Below are 20589 nucleotides of genomic sequence, written 5' to 3' on the forward strand. Positions count from 1 at the left end.
TTTCATTTGTCAAAAAAAATAAAGAAAAAACGGCTTAAACGGCACCATTTTATTTGTAGGAGAATTTCATCGCTCCAAAATTAAGGCGGATTTACACAGACGCTTTGGTTGTGTTGCATTCATTAATTCATCTGTCGGGCGAAGTATCGAAAAATTTACATAAATGCTTTGGTTGCCTGCCTACGCTTTGGCAACGCCATACCAAAAACAATGAAACGCCGTACGTTATCTTTGCTTTGAAGCGACCAAAATTTTTCCATGTTACACGTGTGGCGCTTTATATTTTGAATCTAATTTAAATAAATTTTGCTTTCCGTGTGTTTCCGCATTGTTTCAGGCTACAAATCTTCTAGTATTCTCATTTCCGCGGAAATATATGCAACTATTTCATCTGTAAATACTACAAAGTTTTATTAAACTATCAAATGCAACTCAGCTTGAAGTACTCTTAAAGACCAAAAATGCAACTCTAGACCTGAGATTTGCATCAGGTGAGCGAGGCCGTTTGTAGTTTTGACGTTTATCGCTTAGTTTACACACTTGTGTAGGTACACTATGGCAATTGTACTCAGCAGGGCGAAATGGATTCAGCGAAATAGCAAAATCGCAATTAGAATCAATTCGTGACTTTGAACTAAACACGCCGGTCGTTCAGAAAATATAACTTGTGTGAAAAATTAGAAGTTATAACAAAAAGAATAAAACTAAGATAAGTTTAAAGTTGTGAATATTTGTATATAATAGCAAGTAAGGAAGGCTAAGTTCGGGTGTAACCGAATATTACATACTCAGCTGAGAGCTATGGAGACAAAATAAGGGAAAATCACCATGTAGGAAAATGGACCTAGGGTAACCCTGGAATGTGTTTGTATGACATGTGTATCAAATGGATGGTACTAAAGAGAATTTTAAGAAGGAGTGGGCCATAGTTCTATAGGTGGACGCCATTTAGAGATATCGCCATAAAGGTGGACCAGGGCTGACTCTAGAATTTGTTTGTACGATATGGCTATCAAATGAAAGGTGTTAATGAATATTTTAAAAGGGAATGGGCCTTAGTTCTATAGGTGGACGCCGTTTCGAGATATCGCCATAAAGGTGGGCCAGGGGTGACTCTAGATTTTGTTTGTACGATATAGGTATCAACTGAAAGATGTTAATGAATATTTTAAAAGCGCGTGGGCCTTAGTGCTATAAGTGGATGCCTTTTCTTGATATCGCCATAAAGGTGGACCAGGGGTGACTCTAGAATTTGCTTGTACGATATGGGTATCAAATGAAAGGTGTTAATGAGTATTTTAAAAGGGAGTGGGCCTTAGTTCTATAGGTGGACGCCTTTTCGAGATATCGCCATAAAGGTGGACCAGGGGTGACTCTAGAATTTGTTTGTCCGATATGGGTATCAAATGAAAGTTGTTAATGAGTACTTTAAGATGGAGTGGGCCTTAGTTCTATAGGTGGACGCCTTTTCGAGATATCGACATAAAGGTGGACCAGGGGTGACTCTAGAATTTGTTTGTACGATATGGGTATCAAATGAAAGGTGTTAATGATTATTTTAAAAGGGAGTGAGCCTTAGTTGTAAAGGTAACCTTTTCGAGATATCGCCATAAAGGTGGACCAGGGGTAACTCTAGAATATGTTTGTACGATATGGGTATCAAATGAAAGATGTTAATGAGTATTTTAAAAGGGAGTGGACCTTAGTTCTATAGGTGGATGCCTTTTCGAGATATCGCCATAAAGGTGGACCAGGGGTGACTCTAGAATTTGTTTGTAAGATACGGGTATCAAATGAAATGTGTTAATGAGTATTTTAAAACGGCGTGGGCCTTAGTTCTATAGGTGGACGCCTTTTCGGGATATCGCCATAAAGGTGGACCAGGGGTGACTCTAGAATTTGTTTGTACGATATGGGTATCAAATGAAAGGTGTTAATGATTATTTTAAAAGGGAGTGAGCCTTAGTTGTAAAGGTAACCTTTTCGAGATATCGCCATAAAGGTGGACCAGGGGTGACTCTAGAATATGTTTGTACGATATGGGTATCAAATGAAAGATGTTAATGAGTATTTTAAAAGGATGTGGACCTTAGTTCAATAGGTGGATTCCTTTTCGAGATATCGCCATAAAGGTGGACCAGGCGTGACTCTACAATTTGTTTGTACGATATGGGTATCAAATGAAAGGTGTTAATGAGTATTTTAAAAGGGAGTGGTGGTAGTTTTATATGTGAAGGCGTTTTCGAGATATTGACCAAAATGTGGACCAGGGTGACCCAGAACATCATCTGTCGGATTCCGCTAATTTATTTATATATGTAATACCACGAACAGTATTCCTGCTAAGATTCCAAGGGCTTTTGATTTCGCCCTGCAGAACTTTTTCATTTTCTTCTACTTAATATGGTAGGTGTCACACCCATTTTGCAAAGTTTTCTTCTAAAGTTATATTTTCCGTCAACAAACCAATCCAATTACCATGTTTCATCCTTTTTTTCGTATTTGGTATAGAATTATGTCATTTTTTTCTTTTTTCGTAAATTTCGATATCGAAAAAGTGGGCATGGTCATAGTCGAATTTCGGCCATTTTTTATACCAATACAAAGTGAGTTCAGATGAACTGAGTTTAGTAAAGATATATCGATTTTTATTCAAGTTATCGTGTTAACGGCCGAACGGAAGGACAGACGGCCGACTGTGTATAAAAACTGGGCGTGGCTTCAACCGATTTCGCCCTTTTTCACAGAAAATAGTTATCGTCCTAGAATCTAAGCCCCTACCAAATTTCACAAGGAATGGTACATTTTTGTTCGACTTATGGCATTAAAAGTATTCTAGGCAAATTAAATGACAAAGGGCGCAGCCACGCCCATTTTGAAAATATCTTTTATTTTTGTATTTTGTTGCACCATATCATTACTGGAGTTGAATGTTGACATAATTTACTTGTATGCTGTAAAGATATTAAAGGTTTTGTTAAAATATGACTTAAACAATTTTTTATTTTTAAATGGACGTGGTCCATCTCCGATTTTGTAAATTTTTATTAAGCATATATATAGTAATAGGAGTAACATTCCTGCCAAACTTCATCATGATACCTTCAACGACTGCCAAATTACAACTTGCAAAACTTTTAAAATACGTTCGTTTAAAAGTGGGCGGTGCCACGCCCATTGTCCAAAATTTTACTAATTTTCTATTCTGCGTCATAAGTTCAACTCACCTACCAAGTTTCATCGCTTTATCCGTCTTTGGTAATGAATTGTCGCACTTTTTCGGTTTTTCGAAATTTTCGATATCGAAAAAGTTAGTCCGATATCGTTCATTTTAAATAGCGCTCTGAGATGAGCGCCCAGATCCTACATACCAAATTTCATCAAGACACCTCAAAGTTTACTCAAGTTATCGTGTTAACGGACAGACGGACGGACGGACTGACGGACGGACATGGCTCAATCAAATTTTTTTTCGATACTGATGATTTTGATATATGGAAGTCTATATCTCGATGCCTTTATACCTGTACAACCAACCGTTATCCAATCAACTGAGTATAAAACAAGTAAGGAAGGCTAAGTGCTGGTGTAACCGAAAAGTACATACTCAATTGAGAGATATGGAGACAAAATAAGGGAAAATCACCATGAAGGAAAATGAACCTAGGGTAACCCTGGAATGTGTTTGTATGACATGTGTATCAAATGGAAGGTATTAAAGAGTATTTTAAGAGGGAGTGGGCCATAGTACTATAGGTGGACGCCTTTTCGAGATATCGCCATAAAGGTGGACCAGGGGTAACTCTAGAATTTGTTTGTACGATATGGGTATCAAATGAAAGGTGTTAATGAGTATTTTAAAAGGTAGTGGGCCTTAGATCTATAGGTGGACGCCGTTTCGAGATATCGCCATAAAGGTGGACCAGGCGTGACTCTAGAATTCGTTCGTACGATATGGGTATCAAATGAAAAGTGTTAATGAGTACTTTAATAGGGAGTGGGCCTCAGTTCTATAGGTGGACGCCTTTTCGGGATATCATTATAAAGGAGGACCAGGGTTGACTCTAGAATGCGTTTGTACAATATGGGTATCAAACGAAAGGTGATAATGAGTATTTTAAAAGGGAGTGGGCCTTAGTTCTATAGGTCGACGCCTTTTCGAGATATCGCCATAAAGGTGGACCAGGGGTGACTCTAGAATTCGTACGATATGGATATCAAATGAAAAGTGTTAATGAGTACTTTAAAATTGAGTGGGCCTCAGTTCTATAGGTGGACGCCTTTTCGAGATATCGCCATAAAGATGGAACAGGGGTGACTCTATAATGTGTTTGTGCGATATGGGTATCAAATTAAAGGTTAATGAGGGTTTTAAAAGGGAGTGGTGTTAGTTGTATATGTGAAGGCGTTTTCGGGATATCGACCAAAATGGGGACCAGAGTGACCCAGAAAATCATCTGTCGGGTACCGCTAATTTATTTATATATGTAATACCACGAACAGTATTCCTGCCAAGATTCCAAGGGCTTTTAATTTCGCCCTGCAGAACATTTTCATTTTCTTCTACTTAATATGGTAGGTGTCACACCCATTTTACAAAGTTTTTTTCTAAATTTATATTTTGCGTCAATAAACCAAGCCAATTACCATGTTTCATCTCTTTTTTCATTTTTGGTACAGAATTATTGCATTTTTTTCATTTTTCGTAATTTTCGATATCGGAAAAGTGGGCGTGGTCATAGTCGGATTTCGGCCATTTTTTATACCAATACAAAGTGAGATCAGATAAGTACGTGAACTGAGTTTAGTAAAGATATATCGATTTTTGCTCAAGTTATCCTGTTATCGCCTGTGTATAAAAACTGGGCATGGCTTCAATCGATTTCGCTCTTTTTCACAGAAAACAGTTATCGTCCTAGAATATAAGCCCCTACCAAATTTCACAAGGATTGGTAAATTTTTGTTCGACTTATGGCATTAAAAGTATCCTAGACAAATTAATTGAAAAAGGGCGGAGCCACGCCCATTTTTAAATTTTCTTATATTTTTGTATTTTGTTGCACCATGTAATTACTGGAGTTGAATGTTGACATAGTTTACTTATATACTGTAAAGACATTAACTTTTTTTTTATACTCAGTTGAGCAGAGCTCACAGAGTATATTAACTTTGATTGGATAACGGTTGGTTGTACAGGTATAAAGGAATCGAGATAGATATAGACTTCCATATATCAAAATCATCAGTATCGAAAAAAATTCATTTGAGATATGTCCGTCCGTCCGTCCGTCTGTCTGTTAACACGATAACTTGAGTAAATTTTGAGGTATCTTGATGAAATTTGGTGTGTAGCTTCCTGGGCACTCATATTAGATCGCTATTTAAAATGAACGATATCGGACAATAACCACGCCCACTTTTTCGATATCGCAAAATTTCGAAAAATCGAAAAAGTGCGATAATTCATTACCAAATATGGATTAAGCGATGAAACTTGGTAGGTGAGTTGGACTTATGACGCAGAATAGAAAAATAGTAATAAATTGGACAATGGGCGTGGCACCGCCCACTTTTAAAAGAAGGTAATTTAGAAGTTTTGCAAGCTGTTATTTGGCAGTCGTTGAAGATGTCATAATGAAATTTGGCAGGAACGTTACTCTTATGTATATGTATGTATGTCTGCTTACTAAAAATTAGCAAAATCGGAGAACGACCACGCCCACTTTTTAAAAATTTTTTTTTTTAAATTCAAATTTTAAAAGAAAAGTTAATATCTTTACAGTATATAAGTAAATTATGCCAACATTCAACTCCAGTAATGATATGGTGCAACAAAATACAAAAATAAAAGAAAATTTCAAAATGGGCGTGGCTCCGCCCTTTTTCATTTAATTTGTCTAGGATACTTTTAATGCCATAAATCGAACAAAAATTTACCAATCCTTGTGAAATTTGGTAGAGGCTTAGATTCTAGAACGATAACTGTTTTCTCTGAAAAAGGGCGAAATCGGTTGAAGCCGCGGCAACTTTTTATACACAGTCGACCGTCTGTCCTTCCGCTCGGCCTTTAACACGATAACTTGAGCAAAAATCGATACATCTTTACTAAACTCAGTTCACGTACTTATCTGAACTCACTTTGTATTGGCGTAAAAAATGGCCGAAATCCGACTTTCGATATCGACAAAGTGGGCGTGGTCATCACTTTTTCGATATCGAAAATTACGAAAAATGAAAAAAATGCCAAAATTATATACCAAATACGAAAAAAGGGATGAAACATGGTAATTGTATTGGTCTATTGACGCAAAATATAACTTGAGAAAAAAACTTGGTAAAATGGGTGTGACACCTACCATATTAAGTAGAAGAAAATGAAAAAGTTTTGCAGGGCGAAATCAAAAGCCCTTGGAATCTTGGAAGGAATACTGTTCGTGGTATTACATATATAAATAAATTAGCGGTACCCGACAGATGAAGTTCTGGATCACCCTGGTCCACATTTTTGTCGATATCTCGAAAACGCCTTCACATATACAACTAAGGGCCACTCCCTTTTAAAACCCTCATTAATACCTTTAATTTGATACCCATATCGTACAAAGACATTCCAGAGTCACCCCTGGTCCACGTTTATGGCGATATCTCGAAAAGGCGTCCACATATAGAACTAAGACCCACTCCTTTTTAAAATACTCATTAACACCTTTCATTTGATACTCATATCGTACAAAAAAATTCTAGAGTCACCCCAGGCCCACCTTTATGGCGATATCTCGAAAAGGCATCCACCTATGGAACTAAGGTCCACTCCCTTCTAAAATACTCATTAACACCTTTCATTTGATTCCCATATCGTACAAACAAATTCTAGAGTCACCCCTGGTCCACCTTTATGGCAATAGCTCGAAAAGGCGTACACCTATAGAACTAAGGCCCACGCTCTTTTAAAATACTCATTAACACCTTTCATTTGAAACCCATATCGTACAAACGAATTCTAGAGTCACTCCTGGTCCACCTTTATGGCGATATCTCGAAAAGGCGTCCAACTATAGAACTAAGGCCCACGCCCTTTTAAAATACTCATTAACACCTTTCATTTGAAACCCATATTGTACAAACGCATTCTAGAGTCACCCCTGATCCACGTTTATGGCGATATCCCGAAAAGGCGTCCACCCATAGAACTAAGGCCCACTCCCTTTTAAAAAACTTATTAACACCTTTCGTTTGATACCCATATTGTACAAACGCATTCTAGAGTCAACCCTGGTCCACTTTTATAAAGATATTCCGAAAAGGCGTCCACCTATAGAACTAAGGCCCACTCCCTTTTAAAATACTCATTAACACCTTTCATTTGATACCCTTATAGTACAAACAAATTCTAGAGTCACCCCTGGTCCACCTTTATGGCGATATCTCGAAAAGGCGTCCACATATAGAACTAAGGCCCACGCCCTCTTAAAATATTCATTAATACCTTTCGTTTGACACCCGTAGTGTACAAACGCATTCTAGAGTCACCCCTGGTCCCCTTTATGGCGATATCACGAAACGGCGTCCACCTATGGAAATAAGGATCACTCCCTTTTAAAATACTCATTAACAAATTTCATTTGATACCCATATCGTACAAACAAATTCTAGAGTCAACCCTGATCCAGCTTTATGGCGATATCCCTAAATGGCGTCCACCTATAGAACTATGGCCCACTCCCTCTTAAAATACTCTTTAATACCTTTCATTTGATACACATGTCATACAAACACATTCCAGGGTTACCCTCGGTTCATTTTCCTACATGGTGATTTTCCCTTATGTTGCCACCATAGCTCTCAACTGAGTATGTAATGTACGGTTACACCCGAACTTAACCTTCCTTGCTTGTATTAATTTGACTTTAAAAAAATTTTTTTTTTAAAAGTGGGCGTGGTCGACCGTGGTTCACCGATTTTGCTAATTTCATCATTATATCTTTAACGACTGCCAAATTACAGCTTGCAAAACTTCTAAATTACTTTCTTTTAAAAGTGGGCTGTGCCACTCCCATTGTCCAAAATTTAAAAAATTTTCTATTCTGCGTCATAAGTTCAACTCACCTAGCAAGTTTCATCGCTTTATCCGTCTTTGGTAATGAATTATCGCACTTTTTCGATTTTGCGAAATTTTCGATATCGAAAAAGTGGGCGTGGTTATAGTCCGATATCGTTCATTTTAAATAGCGATCTGAGATGAGTGCCCAGGAATCTACATACCAAATTTAACCAAGATATCTCAAAATTTACTCAAGTTATCGTGTTAACGGATGGACGGACGGACATGGCTCAATCAAATTTTTTTTCGATACTGATTGATTTTTATATATGGAAGTCTATATCTATCGCGATTCCTTTATACCTGTACAACTAACCGTTATCCAATCAAAGTTAATATACTCTGTGAGCTCTGCTCAACTGAGTATAAAAAAAAAAGTAAGAAGGCTTAGTTCGGGTGTAACCGAACATTACATACTCAGTTGAGAGCTATGGAGACAAAGTAAGGGAAAATCACCATGTAGGAAAATCAACCTAGGGTAACCCTGGAATGTGTTTTTATGACATGTGTATCAAATGGATGGTACTAAAGAGTATTTTAAGAGGGCCTTAGTTCTATAGGTGGACGCTATAGTGTTAAACTATATATTTAAATAAATTTATTCTATGTATTATTTATTATTTTCACTTTTTACAAATTTTAAAAATATCTAACTAGAACATTTTCATTTTGAAATAAGATTAAAAGTATTATAACATAAAAAATAATTTACAAAATTAAAGTATATTTTACAAAGTAGATAACCCTACACTTTAATAAAATTCCTTTGATTCTCCTGGCAGGATCGCCATAAATATATAGTGTTAAACTATATATTTAAATAAATTTATTCTATGTATTATTTATTATTTTCACTTTTTACAAATTTTAAAAATATCTAACTAGAACATTTTCATTTTGAAATAAGATTAAAAGTATTATAACATAAAAAATAATTTACAAAATTAAAGTATATTTTACAAAGTAGATAACCCTACAGACGCCTTTTCGAGATATCGCCATAAAGGTGAACCAGGGGTGACTCTAGAATGCGTTTGCACAATATGTGTATCAAACGAAAGGTGTTAATGAGTATTTTAAGAGGGAGCGGGCCTTAGTTCTATGGGTGGACGCCTTTCCGAGATATCGCCATAAAGGTGGACCAGGGGTGACTCTAGAATGCGTTTGTACACTATGGTTATCAAATGAAAGGTGTTAATGAGTATTTTAAAAGGGAATGGGCCTAAGTTCTATAGGTGTTCGCCTTTTCGAGATATCGCCATAATGGTCGACCAGAGGTGACTCTAGAATTTGTTTGTACCATATGGGTATCAAATGAAAGGGGTTAATGAGTATTTTAAAAGGGAGTGGGCCTTAGTTCTATAGTTGGACGTCTTTTCGAGATATCGCCATAAAGGTGGACCAGGGTTAACTCTAGAATTTGTTTGTACGATATGGGTATCAAATGAAAGGTGTTAATGAGAATTTTAAAAGGGAGTGGGCCTTAGTTCTATAGGTGGATGCCTTTTCGGGATATCGTTATAAAGGTGGACCAGGGTTGACTCTAGAATGCGTTGGTACAATAGGGGTATCAAACGAAAGGTTATAATGAGTATTTTAAAAGGGAGTGGGCCTTAGTTCTATAGGTGGACGCCTTTTCGAGATATCGCCATAAAGGTGGACAGGGGTGACTCTATAATGTGTTTGTACGATATGGGTATCAAATTAAAGTTATTGATGAGGGTTTTAAAAGGGAGTGGTGGTAGTTGTATATGTGAAGGCGTTTTCGAGATATCGTCCAAAATGTGGACCAGGGTGACCCAGACCATCATCTGTCGGGTACCGCTAATATATTTATATATGTAATACCACGAACAGTATTCCTGCCAAGATTCCAAGGGCTTTTGATCTCGCCCTGCAGAACTTTTTCATTTTATTTTACTTAAAAGGAAAGTGCCACACCCGTTTTACAAAGTTTTTTTCTTAAGTTATATTTTGCGTCAATAAACCAATCCAATTACCATGTTTTATGCCTTTTTTCGTATTTGGTATAGAATGATGGCATTTTTTTTAAATTTTTCGTAATTTTCGATATATAAAAAGTGGGCGTGGTCATAGCCGGATTTCGGCCATTTTTTATACCAATACAAAGTGAGTTCAGATAATTACGTGAACTGAGTTTAGTAAAGATATATCGATTGTTGCTCAAGTTATCGTGTTAACGGCCGAGCGGAAGGACAGATGGTCGACTGTATATAAAACCTGGGCGTGCCTTCAAACCGATTTCGCCCTTTTTCACAGAAAACAGTTATCGTCCTAGAATCTAAGCCCCTACCAAATTTCACAGGGATTGGTAAATTTTTGTTCGACTTATGTCATTAAAAGTGTCCTAGACAAATTAAATGAAAAAGGGCGGAGCCACGCCCATTTTGAAAATTTCTTTTATTTTTGTATTTTGTTGCCCATATCATTACTGGAGTTGAATGTTGACATAATTTACTTATATACTGTAAAGATATTAACTTTTTTTTAAAATTTGACTTTAAAAAATTTTTTTTTAAGTGGGCGTGGTCGTTCTCCGATTTTGCAAATTTTTATTAAGCATACATATAGAAATAGCAGTAACGTTCCTGCCAAATTTCATCATGATATCTTCAGCGACTGCCAAATTACAGCTTGCAAAACTTCTAAATTACCTTCTTTTAAAAGTGGGCGGTGCCACGCCCATTGTCCAAAATTTTACAAATTTTCTATTCTGCGTCATACGTCCAACTCACCTACCAAGTTTCATCGCTTTATCCGTCTTTGGTAATGAATTATCGCACTTTTTCGATTTTTCGAAATTTTCGATATCGAAAAAGTGGGCGTGGTTATAGTTCATTTTAAATAGCGATCTGAGATGAGTGCCCAGGAACCTACATACCAAATTTCATCAAGATACCTCAAAATTTACTCAAGTTATCGTGTTAACGGACGGACAGACGGACATGGCTCAATCAAATTTTTTTTCGATACTGATGATTTTGATATATGGAAGTCTATATCCAATCAAAGTTAATATACTCTGTGAGCTCTACTACTCAAATAAAAGTAATTTAAATAAAACTTGTTAGGCAAGCAAAATTATGCACCCTACAGGGACTGTTGCTTTGCTTTAGACATACATATGTAAGCATACATACATATTGCATACTGTTTTGTTCGTGCTTATACATAGCAAAGTATACCCGTACTTTTTAATGTTTTCAATAAACTTGCACTTGCATTTCTCATCTGGATGGGTAACGTGTTATATTTTTGATATTCGGCAACAGGTTATGGGCCCAGTGCTCGTGAAGAAAATATAACTGAATTTTACCGGCACTATATATTATCTATATTTTGGCGATTATGATGGAAGAAATTAAAGTTACTAAACTGGAAGCTGGAAGCGGCTGGACCTTATGGAAGTTCCAGATAAAGGTTGTGCTTAGAGCTAGCGGCCTATAGGAACTTGTAAGTGGAGCTAAACTTCAACCTGAAGCTGATGGTGAACCCAGAAAGAAATGGGTCAAGGATGATGCAAAGGCACAGACAATTTTGGTGATTTCAATAGTGAAGGATCGTTAATGCATATAATTAATTGTGAGACTTCTGTTGCTATGCTGGAGAGCGTTTACGAACAAAAGTCGGAGACATCCATTCACTTGTTGCAGCAACAATTTTTTCAATACGTTAAAGACGCCGATGACAGTATTGCGATGCATATAGCAAAGTTTCAAACAATTGCAAGGCAGTTAGAAGATCTTGGTGAAAAAATTACCGAGAATATGCTAGTAACAAAAATTCTAATGACGTTGCCGGAGCAGTATACTCATTTTTTTGCGGCATGGGAAGCAACTGAAAAAAAGGATCGAACATTGAAAATTCTGACGGCACGTTTGTTTATGGAAGAATCTAGGATGGGTGTACAACCAAACAAACAAGGAGCATTCATAGCTAATCAGGTGAAAGGAAAAAGCGGCAAAGTCGACCCTAAGAAGAGAGGAAAATGTTTCCTTTGCAAGAAGCCTGGCCATTGGAGAAGAGATTGCCCTAATAAAAAAAAAGTGAAAAACCAGTAATGCCTTCGTAATGTTTGTGCAATCAAAGATATCACGTGAGAGCAGTTGGTACATGGATTCTGGTGCTAGCGACCACATGTCCTATCATAAAGAATGGTTCCATGATTATCTCAAGTTTGAAACTCCAAGAGATGTTCACATTGCAGATGATTCGATAGTGCAGGCATTTGGTAAGGGCAACATTCACGTAGAAGCGTATGATGGCAACGTCTGGAACGTTAAGTATTTAGCTGATGTTCTATATGTTTCTGGTAGTAAAATGAATTTATTTTCCTCCAATGCATGTCTAGATAAAGGATACTCATTTATGGCTGAAGGTAGCACCTGTTGTTTCAAACGGCATGGCAGATTGTGGCTACAAGGTGCTCGCGAAAGCTCGCAGTTGTTTAAGCTGTTGCTGAAAGTCAAACAAGTAGAAGCTGGGGCTAATTTTAGTGCAAAACTTGATTTACTGCAACTTCGGCATGAACGCATGTGCCATCAAGCTAAAGATCATGTGAAGAACGTACTAATTCAGCAAAATATTTCATTTAATAGTAACAAGTTTTTCTGTGAGGGATGTGTTTTTGGTAAGCATCATCGTACGCCATTTTGTGAAAGCAAAAGCCGAGCCCAATTACCAGGTGAGCTTGTCCACACTGATCTATGTGGCCCCAGGCAAGAGATTTCATATGGTGGTGCACGATATATGTTGCTATTTCGTGACAATTATTCGAATTATCGATTTGTGTACTACATAAAGTCGAAAGCCGATGTGGCAACATTTATTGAACGTGTTTTGGACAAGGCCGAAGCAGAAACAGGAAAGCAAGTACAATGTATCCGTTCAGATAACGGATTAGAATTCGTCAACAAAGATGTGGAAGCTATATTTAGTAGATGAAAGGTAGTACATCAAAAATCAACTCCATATACACCAGAACACAATCGTCGCGCCGAAAGGGACATGAGAACAGTCATCGAAGCGGCACGATCCATGATTCATGCCAAAGAGTTGAGCTTGAAATACTGGGCTGAAGCCGTAAATAATGTGGTCTATACTCTTAACCGGACCGGTAAATGCCAACTGGACGGAAAGTCGCCATTTGAATTGTGGTTCAAAAAAACTGACATATCTGTACTTCGAGTTTTTGGGTCAGAGACATTTGTGCATATTACTAACTTACTTACTTAATTGGCGCTTAACCGTCTAAATGGTTATGGCCGTCCAAGAAGGCGCAAGTCGCTCCGCCAACCGGTGCCAATTGGTCACACCAAGGGAGTTTAAATCGTTTTCCACCTGGTCCTTCCAACGGAGTGGGGGCGCCCTCTACCTCTGCTTCCATAGGCGGGTTCCGATGGAAACACTTTCTTGGCCGGAGCATCATCTTTCATTCGCATAACATGGCCTAGCCAGCGCAGCCGCTGCGTTTTAATTCGCTGGACTATGTTGATGTCTGCGTATAGCTCATACAGCTCATCATTAAATCTTCTTCGGTACTCGCCATCACCAACGCGTAGAGGTCCATAAATCTTTCGAAGAACTTTTCTCTTTTCATGTGTGCATATACCGCAGGAAAAACGAAGAAAACTTAATGCGAAATTCAAAAAGGGGATATTTGTGGGATACGAGAGTAACTGCAAAGGCTATAGAACTTGGATACCTAATGAGAGAAAAATTGAAGTTTCTAGAGATTTTATCATTAGAGAGATATGTACAGATGCAGCATATGTACACGAGGAGCCTGAAGAACGAGAATCTGCAGTGAAAGAGCCAGATGCAAAGGTTGAACATCCAGAAATCGCAACTGATAGTAATGATGACGTTTTTAGTAAGGATTCCGATAATGAAGTTGAAAATGATGAATCCGAGTTACGTACGATTTGGACACGCTTACGTACTAAATCCGCTGAAAGCAAAGCGGCTCCTAGTTATGCATATGTTGCTGAGAACGGTGAGCCGGAAAGCTATGAGAAGGCTATGTCTAGTAAGTATTGTGCGCAGTGGAAGCGTGCCATGGATGAAGAGTTTAAATCGTTGATAACGAATCAAACCTGGTCGTTGGTGAGTTTACCAAAAGATAGAGTAGCAGTTTCTAATAAATGGGTCTAAAAAGTAAAGCGTGATAAAAATGGTGACATCGAACGTTTTAAAATTCGTCTAGTAGAACGCGGCTTTACGCAGAAGTTCGGCACAGATTATTTTGAGACCTTTAACCCTGTTGCCAAATTTATGTCTATAAGAATGATTTTTGCATTGTCAGCTGAGCTTGGCATGATTTTGAAGCAATTTGATGTGAAGACTGCGTTCCTCTATGGTACTCTCGATGAGGAGGTTTACATGTACCAACCTACTGGTTACGAAGATGGAACTGAAAAGGTCTGTAAGCTGAATAAGAGCCTATATGGCTGGAATAAAAAGTTTACGAGGATGCTGGAAAATTTCAACCTTAAAGCCAGTGCAGCCGACCTATGCGTTTTTACTGGTAGTTTCAAAGGCGCGAAATAAATTTTGCAATTTATATTGGCGACGGCATCGTCGAAGCGCAGTCAGCAGAAGCAGTTGGGGAATTTATAAATCATCTTATGAAAGAATTCGACATTATAGTTTTTGAATCAATCTTTTATTTGGGTATGGAAGTTTTCAGAACATCTGGAAAGATTTTTATTGGACAGGAGGCGTACGCAACAAAAGTTTGGAAAGATTTGGAATGATCGACGCCAAGCCCGTCGCAACTCCTGCAGAAGGTGTAAATTAAATGTAAAGAGCAATCAACAAATGCAGTATCCATATCGAGAGGCTGTTGGGTCTCTGATGTATTTGTCAACAGTGACACGGCCTGACCTGGCCTATGCAGTGTCGTATTCAAGTCGGTTTCTAGACAGTTACACTAGTGAACACATCGTTTTATGAAAGCGAATCTTTAGATATTTACGAAGGACTCTCAATGAAGGTATTTTGTTTGAAAAAGGTAAAAATCTGCCTCCCACGTGTTTCAGCGATTCAGCTTTTCTGGGGATTTGGGGACAAGGAGATCAGCTGGAGGTTATGTGGTCATGTTTTGCGGTGGATCTATTTCATGGTCGTAAAAAATTTAGCAAAATGTTGCACTCTCCACGACCGGAGCAGAGTACATGGCCCCTTGTGAATCAGTAAAAGAGCTAATTTGGATTCGACGATTATTGGAAGAAATGTCACGAAATGTGATGTTACCAGAACTTTGTCTGGGCAACCAAAGCGCTATCAAACTGGTGAAGAATCCACAATTCCACAAGAGGACCAAACATATTGAGGTCAAGTTTCATTTCATCAGAGAGGTATACGAGAACAAAGGGTTCACTCTTAAATACGTGCCAACGAATATACAGCTAGCGGATATTTTCACGAAGCCACTGAAGAATGTAAATTTCCTTAATTTGAAGTCGCCCCTAACGTTTTTTCATCTGAAGGAAGTCCTGAAGGAAGTTTAGGACAAAGTAAAATGTCATAAAAAATGTTTAATGTTGTTGCTGTTGTTCTAGCAATGCTTCGCCCCACCTAACAGCCGCGACCGATCACAAATTGTCATCAATATCCTCTAAAGGGACTCCAAGGAAACTTGCCGTTTCAACAGGGGTGGACCATAAGGAAAGGGGTGTTAGGGGCGTTGGTTCCACATTACAATTAAAGAGATGGTTAGTGTCATGTGGGGACACATTGCAAGCGGGGCATACATTTTGTATGTCGGGGTTGATTCTGGATAGGTAAGAATTTAACCTGTTACAGTATCTAGAACGAAGTTGAGCAAGAGTGACACGCGTTTCCCTGAGGAGTATGCGTTCCTCTTCCGCGAGGTTTGGATTCTTTTCTTTGAGTACTGTATTCACCTGCTAATTCCCGGCATAAAGGTCCGACGCCTGTTTATGGAGTTCACCAAGGACCTGCTTGTGTAATTCGCTTCATACGGCTGGGTTCTCAGGTGCCGTATTTCCTCAAATTGCTTACGGAGATAACTCCTTAAGCCCCTAGGCGGTGCTGGTTCATCAATCAGATGTCTGTTGGGATGCTCAGGTTTCTGGGTATTCAACAGGAACTGTTTGGTCAGCATCTCATTTCTCTCCCTGATGGGGAGTATTCACGCCTCATTATGCAGATGGTGTTCTGGGGACATAAGAAGACAGCCCGTGGCAATTCTGAGAGCAGTATTTTGGCAGGCTTGTAGCTTCTTCCAGTGGGTAATTTTTAGGCTTGGCGACCACATGGGTGACGCGTAGCACGTAATCGGCTGGCTAATTGCTTTGTATGTAGTCATGAGCGTTTCTTTATCTTGTCCCCAGGTACTGACAGCGAGGGATTTGAGGATTTTGTTACGACTCTGAATTCTCGGAACAATTGCGGCTGCGTGCTCACCAAAATTTAGATCCTGATCAAATGTCACACCCAAGATTTTGGGGTGTAGGACAGTCGGTAGCGTAGTGCCATGCTTAATGCCATCTCTTTCTACACAATATATGCTTTCAGAATCCGTGTTAATCAAAATCGTAGCTAACCATTTTCGAAAATTGTAGCAAAAATCTCCATTTTACTTTTTCTGAATGTTTTTCCTGAAAAAGTATATCAACGCCTCTCGACTTTTGTAAATTTTCCGAAAAAAAAAAATTATAATGATTTCTTACGAAGTATTTCTTGCTATGTCCGAATCCGAGTTCGATATGAAATACATTCCTATGTAAAATTTAAGATGAGGGACATATCTATATGTACTTTATGTTATAGAAGTGAGTGCCACTCTTAGCTTTCAACCCAGAAACCACGACGTGGACGTGGTGTCATATTGGTTTCCTCTTTTTTTTATATTTAATTTTTTAAAGTTCTTTTGCATTTTTATACTCAGTTGAGCAGAGCTCACAGAGTATATTAACTTTGATTGGATAACGGTTGGTTGTACAGGCATAAAGGAATCGAGATAGATATAGACTTCCATATATCAAAATCATCAGTATCGAAAAAAAATTCGATTTAGCCATGTTCGTCCGTCCGTCCGTCCGTCCGTCTGCCCGTTAACACGATAACTTGAGTAAATTTTGAGGTATCTTGATGAAATTTGGTATGTAGGTTCGTGGGCACTCATCTCAGATCGCTATTTAAAATGAACGATATCGGACAATAACCACGCCCACTTATTCGATATCGAAAAATCGAAAAAGTGCGATAATTCATTACCAAATACGGATTAAGCGATGAAACTTGGTAGGTGAGTTGAACTTGTGACGCAGAATAGAAAAATGGTAAAATTTTGGACAATGGGCGTGGCACCGCCCACTTTTAAAAGAAGGTAATTTAGAAGTTTTGCAAGCTGTTATTTGGCAGTCGTTGAAGATATCATGATGAAATTTGGCAGGAACGTTACTCTTATTACAATATGTCTGCTTACTAAAAATTAGCAAAATCGGAGAACGACCACGCCCACTTTTTAAAATAAAATTTTTTTTAAATCAAATTTTAAAAGAAAAGTTAATATCTTTACAGTATATAAGTAAATTATGCCAACATTCAACTCCAGTTATGATATGGTGCAGCAAAATACAAAAATAAAAGAAAATTTCAAAATGGGCGTGGCTCTGATCTTTTTCATTTAATTTGTCTAGAATAATTTTAATGCCATAAGTCGAACAAAAATTCACCAATCCTTGTGAAATTTGGTAGAGGCTTAGATTCTAGGACGGTAACTGTTTTCTGTGAAAAAGGGCGAAATCGGTTGAAGCCGCGCCCAGTTTTTATACACAGTCGACCGTCTGTCCTTCTGCTCGGCCTTTAACACGATAACTTGAGCAAAAATCCATATATCTTTACTAAACTCAGTTCACGTACTTATCTGAACTCACTTCGTATTGGTGTAAAAAATGACCGAAATCCGACTATGACCACGCCCAATTTTTCGATATCGAAAATTACGAAAAATGAAAAAAATGCCATAATTATATACCAAATACGAAAAAGGGATGAAACATGGTAATTGTAATGGTCTGTTGACGCAAAATATAACTTTAGAAAAAAACTTGGTAAAATGGGTGTGGCACCTACCATATTAAGTAGAAGAAAATGAAAAAGTTTTGCAGGGCGAAATCAAAAGTCCTTGGAATCTTGGAAGGAATAGTGTTCGTGGTATTACATATATAAATAAATTAGCGGTACCCGACAGATGAAGTTCTGGATCACCCTGGTCCACATTTTGGTCGATATCTCGAAAACGCCTTCACATATACAACTAAGGGCCACTCCCTTTTAAAACCCTCATTAATACCTTTAATTTGATACCCATATCGTACAAACACATTCTAGAGTCACCCCTGGTCCACGTTTATGGCGATATCTCGAAAAGGCGTCCACATATGGAACTAAGGCCCACTCCCTTTTAAAATACTCATTAACACCTTTCATTTGATACCCATATCGTACAAACGAATTCTAGAGTCACCCCTGGTCCACCTTTATGGCGATATCTCGAAAAGGCGTCCACCTATAGAACTAAGGCCCACGCCCTTTTAAAACACTCAGTAACACCTTTCATTTGATACCCATATTGTACAAACGCATTCTAGAGTCACCCCTGGTCCACGTTTATGGCGATATCCCGAAAAGGCGTCCACCCATAGAACTAAGGCCCACCCCTTTTAAAACACTTATTAACACCTTTCGTTTGATACCCGTATTGTACAAATGCATTCTAGAGTCAACCCTGGTCCACTTTTATAACGATATTCCGAAAAGGCGTCCACCTATAGAACTAAGGCCCACTCCCTTTTAAAATACTCATTAACACCTTTCATTTGATACCGATATAGTACAAACGAATTCTAGAGTCACCCCTGGTCCACCTTTATGGCGATATCTCGAAAAGGCGTCCACATATAGAACTAAGGCCCACGCCCTCTTAAAATACCCATTAACACCTTTCATTTGATACCCATATAGTACAAACGCATTCTAGAGTCACCCCTGGTCCCCTTTATGGCGATATCACGAAACGGCGTCCACCTATGGAAATAAGGATCACTCCCTTTTAAAATACTCATTAACACCTTTCATTTGATACCCATATCGTACAAACAAATTCTAGAGTCAACCCTGATCCACCTTTATGGCGATATCCCTAAATGGCGTCCACCTATAGAACTATGGCCCACTCCCTCTTAAAATACTCTTTAATACCTTTCATTTGATACACATGTCATACAAACACATTCCAGGGTTACCCTCGGTTCATTTTCCTACATGGTTATTTTCCCTTATGTTGCCACCATAGCTCTCAACTGAGTATGTAATGTTCGGTTACACCCGAACTTAACCTTCCTTACTTGTTTTTTTTTTGTTTTATGTATTTTTTTTGTATTTTTCTTTGTTTTATGTATTTTTTTGTATTGTTTTTGTTTTATGTATTCTTTTTTGTTGTATGTATTTTTATACTCAGTTGAGCAGAGCTCACAGAGTATATTAACTTTGATTAGATAACGGTTGGTTGTACAGGTATAAAGGAATCGAGATAGATATAGACTTCCATATATCAAAATCATCAGTATCGAAAAAAAATTCGATTGAGCCATGTCCGTCCGTCCGTCCGTCTGCCCGTTAACACGATAACTTGAGTAAATTTTGATTTATCTTGATGAAATTTGGTATATAAGTTCCTGGGCACTCATCTCAGATCGCAATTAAAAATGAACGATATCGGACAATAACCACGCCCACTTTTTCGATATCGAAAATTTCGAAAAATCGAAAAAGTGCGATAATTCATTACCAAACACGGATTAAGCGATGAAACTTGGTAGGTGAGTTGAACTTATGACGCAGAATGGAAACCTAGTAAAATTTTGGACAATGGGCGTGGTACCGCCCACTTTTGAAAGAAGGTAATTTAGAAGTTTTGCAAGCTGTAATTTGGCAGTCGTTGAAGATATAATGATGAAATTGGCAGGAACGTTACTCTTATTACTATGTGTCTGCTTAGTAAAACTTAGCAAAATCGGAGAACGATCACGCCCACTTTTAAAAAAATTTTTTTTTTTTAATTCAAATTTTAAAAGAAAAGTTAATATCTTTACAGTATATAAGTAAATTATGTCAACATTCAACTCCAGTAATGTTATGGTGCAACAAAATACAAAAATAAAAGAAAATCTCAAAATGGGCGTGGCTCCGCCCTTTTTCATTTAATTTGTCTAGGATACTTTTAATGCCATAAGTCGAACAAAAATTTACCAATCCTTGTGAAATTTGGTAGAGGCTTAGATTCTAGGACGATAACTGTTTTCTGTGAAAAATGGCGAAATCGGTTGAAGCCACGCCCAGTTTTTATACACAGTCGACCGTCTGTCCTTTGCTCGGCCGTTAACACGATAACTTGAGCAAAAATCGATATATCTTTACTAAACTCAGTTCACGTA

The sequence above is a fragment of the Eurosta solidaginis genome, chromosome X (assembly GCF_040869045.1).
Source record: "Eurosta solidaginis isolate ZX-2024a chromosome X, ASM4086904v1, whole genome shotgun sequence".
Lineage (NCBI taxonomy): Eukaryota > Metazoa > Arthropoda > Insecta > Diptera > Tephritidae > Eurosta > Eurosta solidaginis.